The sequence below is a fragment of the Armigeres subalbatus genome, chromosome 2 (genome assembly GCF_024139115.2).
Source record: "Armigeres subalbatus isolate Guangzhou_Male chromosome 2, GZ_Asu_2, whole genome shotgun sequence".
Lineage (NCBI taxonomy): Eukaryota > Metazoa > Arthropoda > Insecta > Diptera > Culicidae > Armigeres > Armigeres subalbatus.
In genome coordinates, this window is record NC_085140.1 from 285,963,627 (window position 1) to 285,977,273 (window position 13,647).

The following is a 13,647-nucleotide window of genomic DNA, read 5'->3' on the forward strand; positions in this document are numbered from 1 at the left end:
ATATTGTTGAGGATCCAATGAGAAATGTGTTCGGCCAACCTTGACCAAACACCCCCCTTCTCCCCTCCCCAGCCGGGAAACTTGTTCCAAATTGGCCACTCTGGACTCAACTTGTCAAAAACACACGTTAGAAATAATTTCAGGAAGTTTGATACCCATATTGTTGATGTTCCCTTGAAAAGTGTCCATGGCCTCCTATGACCCCTCGAGGAACTTGTTCTGGAATGGCCAATTAAAGATCTGCACGTCTGATGGACCCAAATCAATAAAAATCAACCTGCCGATGAAATATCAAGAAGTTTGATACCCATATTGCTATTTACCTATCGAAAACCACGATCGGTGTAATCTATGCAGGACATGTCCCTAGAAGTCCGGATTTCCCGGTGATCCTACGGTCCGGACCGGTCCAATTCTAAAACAGCATGATAAAGGACAAAATTTTGAATCGAATAAGCCCAAAACGATTTAAAACGGTTTAAAATTGCCTAAGATATAAGCATTTTAGTTTCGTGGGTACCCGGGTACCCAGCCGGCCATTTAAAGGGTAAAAAAATGTCGGAACCCCTCCCTCCACCCCTCCTTAATCAAAATTCCAGTTAACCCGTACAATCGATTTTGGCCGTCATTATTGTGGATATGACAGAGTTTCAACCTCCTACTATGAAAATTCATTTAGGTATCGCGAATTGAATTCCAAAAAGGTACCCGGGTACCCAGCCGGCCACACAAGGGTTAATGTGTTTAATTTATATTGCTGGAAACTACATAATATACAAGTTTAATTTCATGAAGTTCTAGAGAGCCTATTAGGCTCTATTAGTTCTAGAGAACCGCCTGCAGGAATATGATTGGAGTCCTGCCATTGCAGTTGCCGAAGTGCACAGTATACGAAATCAAAGGTAAAGGGATTATAGCCAGGACTCTAAACTTTAGCGCAATATTCAAAGATTACATGTACTGAAGAGCAGTACATTATTTCTGACAAAAAAATAAAAAAAATGCAGATGGTTCAAAAATGTTATATACATACAACGCTTGGACATTATGTCTTGTCCAGTGTGGATCCCAAATGTTTGATTCGATTAAAAGAAAAGAAGGAGGAATACGGAAGGAAGAAGAAAGAAAGCAGAAAGAAAAAAGAAAGACGAAGACAAAAAGAGAGAGAAGAAAGAAGAACAAATAAAAAGAAAGAAGGAACACTCAACTAAACTATCTTAGAAACATCATGAGCCTCATCTTATGAAGCGTGAATGAATAATCTAACTTCATTTTTATTGCGCCTCTAATGGCAATTATTGGCCTGTTATGTAATTAATTTTAATATCTTATGAAGCTCATAGGAGTTACTTATCTATATTACTTAATCTTATGGAATGAGAAGTCAACATGGCGGAACATTATAATCATACTTTGCACAGAGTGTCTTCCAATGTAATGGTACTTTTTACGACTAAGACTGGTCCAATTCGCGATTTAAAATCAAATTAAACTTAAAAGTGATGGTTCAAAATTTCAAAAATCAGGCGGTCATAAGAATGATTCAGCAAGAACAATAAAACATCTATGGAAAATTATTCGATATCAAAAATCATCTCACCCTGCGTGCATGTTTTTTTATTTTTTATTATTAAACTGTCACATTCAAGTTTAATTTGATTTTAATTCGCGAATCGGACCAAATCCTTAAAGAGACAAATATAATTTTGCTTCGATTTGTAGCGATTTTTTTGTATTTCTTTCCTTTTTTAACTCGTAAGAGAGCACAGCATATATGAAAAACGTGTTGAAAATATTATGAACCTCATATACAAAAATGATTGATGTTCATAAGATTCCCTTATGAATTTCTTCATGGGCAATAAAAAAATATTAGTTTATACTATTTAACTAACTGTACCAAAACTGTAGTCTAATTTACTCCATTTGGCCATTCTTCCCAATAAATTATGTTTCTGCCGAGAACAATCAGAATCCCTGTTACCGTGCCACATTGCATAATTCGATAAGCCGTAAAGCGATGGATGTACTTGCCTTTGGAAACTTTTGATGTCATGTCCATCAAACTATTTTATTTATTAAGCGACGCAGTGAATACACTATGTGAACACTAACCCAAGCTAATTCATCAAAATTTGGTCATGTAACTACTGTTTTGATGTTGGTTTTTCATTATAGCACCCAAATGAGTGTTAAAATGAATATTATGCAACCCATTTGAGTTTTTTGAGAAAATTTGTAGGTAATTCCTATAGCAAAAAAAACAGAATAATCCACCTAGCGGTGATGATGCCTTTCACGCTCTTTATAAAATGTATCGCTTAAAGTTTATTAGAGTGGTCATAACAGTAATTAATGGGGATAGATCCCATTATTTCCATCATATTTGTTTGGAGAGAGAGTCCAAATCCCGATACTTTTTCTTGTCCCGGGATTCGGGATATAAAAAACCCGGGATCCCGGATCCTGGGATTTTTGCAATAATTAACAAAATTGAACTCTATTGAATTTTATTCAAAAGCGAAAATTCGTAGCTGAAAACAATGTAGCATGCATGTGAATTTGATACAATTCTGATTTCGTGATGTATTACTTAAAAACATAAGTTTGCATTGTACTTTCAACATGAAACTGTAGTGGATAAGATTGGAATGAGGAGTTATTACAAAATGGCTTTAAGATTGTTACCTTGTAACGATTTGTACTTATTTATTAATTGTTTTTAATCAGCATGCAGGGCTAACTTGAGCTCCATGGTAATGCAAAAATGTTTTCGGTTTTCGTTCGTGTCAGAACGAATCGACAACAGAGTTCAGTTTGCTGAGTATTGGTGCAACGAACGGTCGAGCTTTGAAACCTCGTCCGGGTCACTACAGCCTTGTCCCTGTTTTTTCCACAACAAGGAATGGTTGTAGTTTGTAGTGAGTTTGTTTCGTTTCTCAAAATAACGTGATCACCGACGTCGATTGTGGAGTGCTTCGCTCTGCGTGTTTTATCCAGGTATCTGGCACCCCCAATCCTACCGACTGCGCCATTGTCGTCTAAAAAATAAATTGAACAAACCTTCCGCAACGATGTGATGTATTTCACTTCTCGGTATGGCCACCAGAGGCACTGCAGTAATTGTAAAGAAACGGCCAAATACTAAGTGGATCGAGCTTTAGTCAGTATTTATTGAAGAGTTATTCCTTAAGAGGCATCACTCCTGTAAAATTGGCATTTGTTGCAACTTTCTAATCGATGCAACAAGACTAGTAGGAAATTTAGTGTATATGTTTCATTATTAATAACATGCTCTTATTCCAATAATATTAGGAAAAAAAAATTTCGGCTTAATTTGCGCCGTGTTTTGTTGGTATTCTGCGTGTCCTCCAATTCTTAATTTTCGATTGTTAAAGATTTACATGTTATGAATTCAAGGAACAGTAAACTTATTTATGTCATTATCCATTTAAGTAGCATCTTCTTGCTTCATATTTAAATGGTCTTTGTTTAGAAATACGTTTATTCTGTTGCTTTCAAAACAATCTTCAAACTTTTAACAAGATTGCCAATATTGAGCAGATGCCACATTTTACACATGTATTAAAAATGCTCTGAAGTTTCTTTTTTTTAAATTTTTTTTTCCATATTTTGAGAAGTTTATATGAATTAGGCGCTGCTTGGATTTGGAAACAAAAATCCTGCAAATAGCGTCTGCAAGGTGTAGCGTATGTTTCTTTGAACAATTGGCTGGGATCGAGGAAATATACAGTCAGCTACCACTCAACCTAACAATCCGGTATATTAAACTGTTCAGGTATTCATTGACTACGAAAAAGCTTTTAACCGTCGCACGAGAATATGTGGGTCGCCCTGAGACGCAAGGGGGTTCCTGAAAAAATCATCGGCCGCATCGAGCCACAGTACGAGACCTTCTCGTGTAGTATGCTGCACAATGGGGTCTTGTCCGACCCTATCCGGGTCGTAGCTGGGGTGAGGCAAGGATGTGTTCTGTCACCGTTAATGTTCCTCATCGTAATCGACGAGATTCTGGTAGATGCGATTGACCGTGAACCATACCGCGGCCGGGTTGTTATGGCAGCCTATAACCATGGAGCACCTAAACGACTTCGAATTGGCTGATGACGTTGCACTCCTCGCTCAACGGCGCTCTGATATGCAGAGAAAGCTCAACGACCTTGCCGAGCGCTCCTCTTCGGCAGGTTTAATCATCAACGTCAACAAAACCAAATCGTTGGATGTAAACACGATGACCTCTTCCAGTTTTACAGTAGCCGGGCAATCAGTGGAGAATGTCGAAAGCTTCCAATATCTTGGTAGCCAAATGGCGTCAGACGGCGGTACCAAGATCAACATAAGCACACGAATCAAGAAAGCAAGGGCTGTTTTTGCGAGTTTAGGAAATATCTGGAAAAACAGGCAGATAAGTGAACGCACGTGAAATCTGTGCTGTTATACGCTAGCGAAACATGGTGTGTATCAGTGGAGAACACTCAACGGCTGCAGATGTGTATCAACAGATGCCTGCGGTATATAATTCGGGCCTGGTGCCATCACAACTGGATCTCAAACAACGAGCTCCATCGTCGTTATCACCAGAGGCCAATAGCAATAGAAATTCGGGATCGGAAGTGGGGCTGGGTCGGCCACACTCTACGTATTAGACTGGAATATAGCGGGACATCGCAGCAAAGGCAGACCCAGAGGCTCATGGCGGCGAAGCCTCATTAAATAAATAAAATAAGTCAACCGAAATCTAACCTGGCAACAGGGTAAAGCGATAGCTGGACAGCTGGACATCGCTCAGGATGGAGATCTTTCAAGTCGGCCCTTTGCACCACCAGTTGTACAGGATCCATAAAAAGTTCCTTCAGGAATTTCTCCAGAAGTTCCTTCAGGGATTCCTCCGGAAGTTCCTTCAGGAATTCCTCAAAAAAAAACGTGAGGAATTCCTATTGAAGTTCCTTCAGCAATTCCTCCTGAAGTTCCTTCAAGAACTCCTCCAGAGGTTCCCATAAGAATTTCTCCGGAAGTTCCCTCTGGTAGTTCCTTCAGGAATTCCTCCAGATTTTAGATTTTTTTTCAGAATTTTCTTCAGAAATTGCTTTTAAAGTTCGTTCAGGGATTCCTGAAGGAACTTCCGAAGGAATTGCTGAAGGAACTACCGGAGTAATTGATTTAGGGACTTCCATAGAAATCGCTTAAAGAGCTTCCTGAAAGAACTTCCAGAGGAATTCCTGAAGGAACTTCTGGAGGAATTCCTGAATTAACTTCTGTAGAAATTTCTGAAGAATTTCCAGAGGAATTCTTGAAGGAGCATTACTGACGGAATCTCCGAAGGAATTCCTGAATTAAATTCGAATGATTTCGAAAAGTTAAAATGTGCATACGACTAATAGATTTGGTAACGAACGCTAACTTACAAAACAAATTACAATATCGCTTCCTTTGAGTTATCCCGGAAGTGGCCAGAAGTCGAATCAAGAATTAAAAATGTTATCCAATATTTTGTCATGGAGAATCATGAAGTTTGATATGTCGCATGCTATGTTCTTTTCAAAACCCGGATTGAAGTCTTCCACAGGGTCTCCGGAATTGGTTCCAGGTGTCCCGGGATGTTTGGATCAAATGGATAAAATTGTTAGTAGAAATCTAAGATTAATTTCAATATAACTATCGGCAAAAAATGCCTCATGATACATTTCGAAGTATTCTGATATATGTCCCCAGTTAGAGAACCGGTTCCAGTATGGCCATTATGCTTCCAAATTTGTTCAGAAGCATCGCAAATAAGTTTTCTTCACGATACGGGTATAAAAAGACGATATTGGTACGAATAACAAACATGAAAATCAAAAATGTCCGAAATGGCCACCCGACAGACCCCTCTGGGATTCCGTATAAATCCGGAACCATTGAAGCGACATGTTTAATCGATCGATCCTTTGAAACTATGATATTTTTTTTTTCTAAATTTTGAGTTGAAGATTATATGAATTAGGTGCTGCTTGGATTAGGAAACAATAATCCTGCAAATGCTCTGACGGTCTCTCGCAAGGTAGAGTCTGCTTTTTTGAACAATTGGCTGAGATCGAGGAAATATACAGTCAGCTGCCACCCAATCAGATTTCGGTATATTAAACTGTTCGGGTGTAGAAGTCGGTTTAATTCTGTCTAGCGCGTAGTGAATGATTTACATATTTCGGCTTATATTTACTTTAGACAAAAAAGTGGCTTATACTTTTCGAGCAAATTGAATACAGCTATTGTTTTTTTTTATCTTTATGAGGGATTTATAATTGTTCCGGCAATCCTGGTATTTTCGGAATTGTAAGAAATGATTCCCGGGATTCGGAAAATACTCGGGATTTTTCCGGGAATGGACTCTCTACACATAACTTAATCCTTTAACCTTCCTACAGTGCTCAAAAAAACTCACATTTACGGTGTTCGGGTCATATTGACCCGGATTTGACTTGGCAATATCTCGGGCATTTCACAGCCAAATTCACATGTTTATATACCAAAATATCCGTCTGCTCATAAATTTTCCGAAACAGACCTCAGATTGTTGATCGGCCACACCTACATCCTGTAATCGTCGGAGGAAGGATCGTCAGTTGGCCACTTATATATGGGCGAAAATTGCACACGAATATCGTAAATAAACGATTTTATTGCTGTTTTCTCTAAGAAATGTACATAATACTATTTCAGTAATGATGAATCGTGAATGCTGACAGATGTTCTAGGTTCTCCAAACCATTCTGGATTTTAGAGCCCTGGTCTACCAAGTCAATTACGCTTGGTACGAAACCAATAGCAATCCATGGTGCCAATGCATGCCCTTAGAGGTCATGCGCATAATTTATGATCTAGATATGTCCAAACTGTATGTTCTAAGTTCTCCAAATCATTCTGGAGTTCAGACGAAATGATCTACCAAGATTACTGTGCTCAATATCAAACCAATAACAACCCATACAGGCCCTTAGAGGCCTTGTACATGATTCACGATCTAGATATGTCCCAATCAGATGTTCTAAGTTCTCCAAATTATTCTGGAGTTCAGACAAATTTATCTACCAAGATTACTGGGCTCATTATCAAGCAAATATCAACCCATACAGGCTCTTAAAGGCCATGCGCATTATTTTCGATCTATATATGTCCAACCCGGACGATCTAAGTTCTTCAAATCATTCTGGATTTCAGATGAAATGATCTACCAAGATTACTGGGCTCGATATCAAGCCAACAACAACCCATACAGGTCCTGGAAACCATATGCATGATTTATGATCTATATATGTACAAACCGGATGTTCTAAGTTCTCCAAATCATTCTGGAGTTCAGACGAGTTGACTACAACGATTCTTCTTCTTCTTATTGGCATTACATCCCCACACTGGGACAGAGCCGCCTCGCAGCTTAGTGTTCATTAAGCACTTCCACAGTTATTAACTGCGAGGTTTCTAAGCCAAGTTTACCATTTTTGCATTCGTATATCATGAGGCTTAACACGATGATACTTTTATGCCCAGGGAAGTCGAGACAATTTCCAATCCGAAAATTGCCTAGACCGGCACCGGGAATCGAACCCAGCCACCCTCAGCATGGTCTTGCTTTGTAGCCGCGCGTCTTACCACACGGCTAAGGAGGGCCCCTACTACAACGATTACTGGCTTCGATATCAAGCCAATAGCAATCCATATAGGTCTTTAGAGGCCATGCCAGGCCAGGACCCTGACTACAACGATTACTGGCTTCGATATCAAGCCAATAGCAATCCATATAGGTCTTTAGAGGCCATGCGCATGATTTGCGATCTAGATATGTCCAAACCTGATGTTCTAAGTTCTCGAAATCATTCTGGAGTTCAGACGAAATGATCTACCAATATTACTGGGCTCGATATCAAGCCAATAACAACCCATACAGGCCCTTAGAAGCCTTATGCATGATTTACTATCTAGATATATCCAAATCGTATGTTCTAAGTTCTCCAAATCATTCTGGAGTTCAGACGAATTGATCTATCAATATTACTGGGCTTGATATCAAGCCAATAACAATCCATACAGTTCCTTAGAGGCCATGCGCATGATTCACGATCTAGATTTGTCCAATTCGGATGTTCTAAGTTCTCCAAATGATTCTGGAGTTCAGACGAATTAGTCTACCAAGACAACTGGGCTCGATACAAAGCCAATAATATCCCATGGGGTTCATACATGCCCTTAGAGGCCTTATGCATGATCTACGATCTAGATATATCCAAACCGGATGTTCCAAGTTTTCCAAATCATTCTAGAGTTCAGACCAATTCGTTCGCCAAGTCAAATGGGTTTAATACACAGCCAATAGCAAACCATGGTATACATACAGGCCCATATAGGTCATGCGCATGATTTACGGTTTAGATATATGTATACCGTATGTTCTAAGTTCTCCAAATCATTCTGGAGTTTAGACGAATTGGTCTGCTAAGACAACTGTGCTCGATACAAAGCCAATAGCAATACATGGTGTCCATACAGGCCCTTAGAGGTCATGTGCATGATTAACGATTTAGATATGTCCAAAACGTATTTTCTAAGTTCTATAAATAATTCTGGAGTTCAGATAAATTGGTCTACAAAGGCAAATGACCTCAATAGAAAGACAATAGCAACCCATGGGGTCCATACAGACCTCTAGAGGCCATGTGCATGATTTACGGATTAGATATGTCAAAATCGGATATTCTAAGTTCTTCAAGTCATTCTGGATTTCAGGCAAATTGGTCACCCAAGACAACTAGGCACGATATAAAGCCAATAGCAACCCATGGTATCCATACAGTGGCTTGGAGGTCAGCGCATGACTAACGATTTAGATATGTCCGGATATCTTAGATTGCCCAAATCATTCTGGAGTTCAGACAAATTGATCTACGAAGACATCTGAGGTCGGTACAAAATCAATAGCAAGCCAGGCCAGGATTTGTGGAGTTTAAACCAATAGATCTTTCAAGTCAACTGGGCTCGAATTGAAACCACTAGCAAACCATGATGTCCCCATAGACCCTTAGAGACCATGCGCATAACTTATATTTTGAATATGTCCAAATCGGATAATATAAGTTTTTCAAATCAGTCTGAAGCTCAGGCCAGTTGGTCTACTAAGTCAACTACGCTCGCTACAAACTCGATAGCGACTCCTTCTTATTCATCAGGTCCTCGATTATTATCTGCAAGGTTGAACACCCGAGAGATGGAACACCCAAGGGATGTAATGCCAATGAGAAGAAGAAGAAGTAGAAGAAGAATTTATTATATCCATTTAGGTCCCTGAAGGCCATACACCTGTGTTCAGAATAATAGCAACGGAAGCCGTTTTTCATATAAAATGGTCAACTTTGACAAGCTGTAACTTTGTACCCCGATAACCGATAGATCTGAAATTTTGGCAGTGAACTACAAATATGTTGAAATTTACACATACTAGGTAACATTTTTTTCGAATGACGCGTTCAAAAATTACGCACTAAATAATAGCAGTTTTTGTTTGGAAATATCAGGAAAACAATTGATTGGAATGTTATCAATTTGAATTCAGGTGCTGCGAGACACTAAGTATATTATTCAAAAAATACAAATTGTGGAATTTGACAATTGAATTGGCCAATATTTCAAAAATAAAAACTGCTATTATTTTGAACAATTTGACCTAGTGCATAATTTTTGAACGCGTCATTCGAAAAAATGTTACCTAGTATGTGTAAATTTCAACATATTTGTAGCTCACTGCTAAATTTTCAGCTCAATCGGTCATCGGGGTACAAAGTTATAGCTTTGCAAAGTTGACCATTTTGTATGAAAAACGGCTCCCGCTGCTATTATTCTGAACACGGGTGTACATATGAACACACAATTTAGATATGTTCCCATACCATAATCTGAGAGCTCAAAACATCATATTTGGATGAACCAAGATTGTAAACCGTAAGCATTGCCGATAGTACCTTGAATATATTGGGTTCCAATCGGTTTTGTTCCAAGTTTACTTTGTACACCAACTCATGTGAACTCTTTAGTGATTTAAATATTTAGCACCATATGTTGCTATTGGTTTTGTACCGAGCACAATTGATATGATAAACCGAACGGTTTGAATTCCAGAACGACTTGAAGAGCTTAGAATATCCGATTTGGACATATTTGAATCCTAAATCATGTGCATGGCTTCAAGGCGGCTATATGAACATCCTGGATTGCTATTGGATAAGTATCGAGCCCAGTTGCTTTGGTAAACCAGATGGTCTAAACTCCAGAATGATTTGTGTTGATTAGAATATTCGATTTGGACAGATATAAATCATAAACCATGCACATTGTCTCTGAGCGCCAATAGCCAATAGATTGCTATAGGATTTATACCAACTATATTTGACTTGAACATATTATGGATATATCTAGATCGTAAATAATTCACATTGCCTGTAAGAGCCTATTTGAGCTCCATATCTATGTTTGGGTTGCAACGGCCTGTTTGGGTTGCTATTGTCTTTGAATTAAGCCCAGCTGACGAGGTAGATCAATAGGTTTGAATTCAAAAATGATTTGGAGAACTTATAACATCCGGTTTGGACATATATAGATCATAAATCATGCATATGGTTTCCAGGACCTGTATGGGTTGCTGTTGTCTTTGAATGGAACCCAGCTGACCTGGTTTGGAGAACTTAGAACATCCGGATTGGACATATCTAGATCGTTAATCATGCGCATGGCCTCTAAGGACCTATATGGGTTGTTATTGGCTTGATATCAAGCACAGTAATCATGGTAGATCAATTCGTCAGAACTCCAGAACTTAGAACATCCGGTGTAGACATATCTAGATTGTGAATCATGCACAAGGCCTCTAAGGGCCTGTATGGGTTGTTTTTGGCTTGATATCAAGCCCAGTTGTCTTGGTAGACCTTTTCGTCTGAACTCCAGAATGATTTGGAGAACTTAGAACATCGGTTTGGACATATCTAGATCATAAATCATGCACATGGTTTCTAGGATTTGTATGGGTTGCTATTGTCTTTGAATGGAGCCCAGCTGACCTGGTTTTGAAAACTTGGAACATCTGGTTTGGACATATCTAGATTGTGAATTATACACATGGCCTCCAATGGCCTGTATGGGTTGTTATTGGCTTGATATTGAGCCCAGTAATCTTGGTAGACCAATTCGTCTGAAATCCAGAATGATTTGGAGAACTTAGATCATCCGAATTCGACATATCTAGATCGTGAATCATGCACATGGCCTCTAAGGACCTATATGGGTTGTTATTGGCTTCATATCGAGCCCAGTAATCTTGGTAGATCAATTCGTCTGAACTCCAGAATGTTTTGGAGAACTTAGAACATCCGGTTTGGACATATCTAGATCGTGAATCATGCACAAGGCCTCTAAGGGCCTGTATGGGTTGTTATTGGCTTCATATCGAGCCCAGTATCCTTTGTAGATCATTTCGTCTGAACTTCAGAATGATTTGGAGAATTTAGAACACACGGTTTGGACATATCTAGATCGTGAATCATGCACAAGGCTTCTAACGGCCTGTATGGGTTGTTGTTGGCTTGATATTGAGCCCAGTTGTCTTGGTAGATCAATTCGTCTGAACTCCAGAATGATTTGGAGAACTTAGAACATCAGGTTTGGACATATCTAGATCGCAAATCATGCGCATGGCCTCTAAGGACCTATATGGATTGTTATTGGCATCATATCGAGCCCAGTAATCTTGGTAGATCAATTCGTCTGAACTCCAGAATGATTTGGAGAACTTAGAACATACGGTTTGGACATATCTAGATCATAAATTATGTGCATGGCCTCTAAGGGCATGCATGGGCACCATGGATTGCTATTGGTTTCATACCAAGCGTAATTGACTTGGTAGACCAGGGCTCTAAAATACAGAATGGTTTGGAGAACCTAGAACATCTGTAGAAATATCGTCAGCATTCACGATTCATCATTACTGAAATAGTATTATGTACATTTCTTAGAAAAAACAGCAATAAAATCGTTCATTCGCGATATTCGTGTGCAATTTTCGTCTATATATAAGTGACCAACTGACGATCCTTCCTCCGACGATTACAGAATGTAGGTGTGGCCGATCAACAATCTGAGGTTTGTTTCGGAAAATTTATGAGCAGACGATTATTTTGATATATAAACATGTGAATTTGGCTGTGTAATGCCCGAGATATTGCCAAGTCAAATCCGGGTCAATATGACCCGAACACCGTAAGTGTGAGTTTTTTTTTGGAGCCCTTCAGGAACGTCGTACAAAGTAGTTCAACATTCCGGAACATAGTTTTCCACGAAATAGGAAAAGTCAAGAAGATTCAGACCTTCATATTGTTGCGTTAAAAAGCTATAACAATTTGAAAGTGTGATTCGGGTCATATTGACCCGAACACGTTAGGAAGGTTAATATTATATATAAGGTACACTGGGGGAAGTGGAAAAATCGACTCGAAAAATTGGAATTGTACATACTTTACAGTTTTTACCACATCATAACATTAAGTAAGAATATACTTTGATGCTCACACTAATACTGTGTTGAAATTTGTATAATGCATACACTAACACGGTTAACGCATGAACTGTTATTTTAGATTTCGCGAAAAGTTGATTTTTGCATTCATAAAATCAATTCTTATTTGCACCAATTGTCCCTTTTTCAAGTGAATTTACATCACAGGTGACCATTATAATATAATTAAACTAATCCCATTCAATTGGTAGTGGTTTGTACCAAGAAAGGAAATAATTCAAAGATTTTACACTTACCCCAGGTATCAAACACTGCGGGGGAAGTGGATAATGTTCCAATAACGCAATTTTTGTCTTCCCTCCAGGGTTTATTTCGATAGCTGTGAATCTTAATATGTTCCTTATTTGTTATCATGGTGATTCCAGTGGTGATTGGAGTAATATAAAGTAGAAAATGCTTAAGTTGTGGAATTCAATGGGATTGTACAAACTCGTCTTATGACAAGTGCAGACATTCCACTAAAAAGCTCAAAATAATTTTCTTAAGAAAATGCCTGATTAATCCACCTATCGGTATTGATGTCTTTCAAATGTTTTACATATGAAAAAAAAATTATAAGAAAGTTAAAAATAGCACTGATAGGTAAATATATTCTTTAATTCATATTAATTTTTATTCATAACAAGTTTCGCCGTTGAATGCAATTTTTTTTTGCGAACAAATTGGTTAAGGACAAGTGCTCAAGAATAGTTGATAATAACATCATCTCAATTCGTTAAACTAAGTTGATTAGTTTATAACCCTGTAAGCCTCATTTTTCCTTTAAAAAGTTCATCTTTGGGGCTATATGTTGATTTTACGTACACTTAATGTTTGAGAAGGCAAAACCAGTACTCCTCTAGCTATTACGAGAATTCTTTGAGGATCTTTTCCATTAAGGTAATGAAAATATTCCACAAAAGATACTCAGAGTAATTATCGTATTGATTTTAGTCAGGCTTGTAAAATGTCATCTGCATGTCATTTGACTAATTTGTTCATAACTTTCTTCGGAAGCCAAATTTTCTTCAAAATTTTAGATGCACGCATAA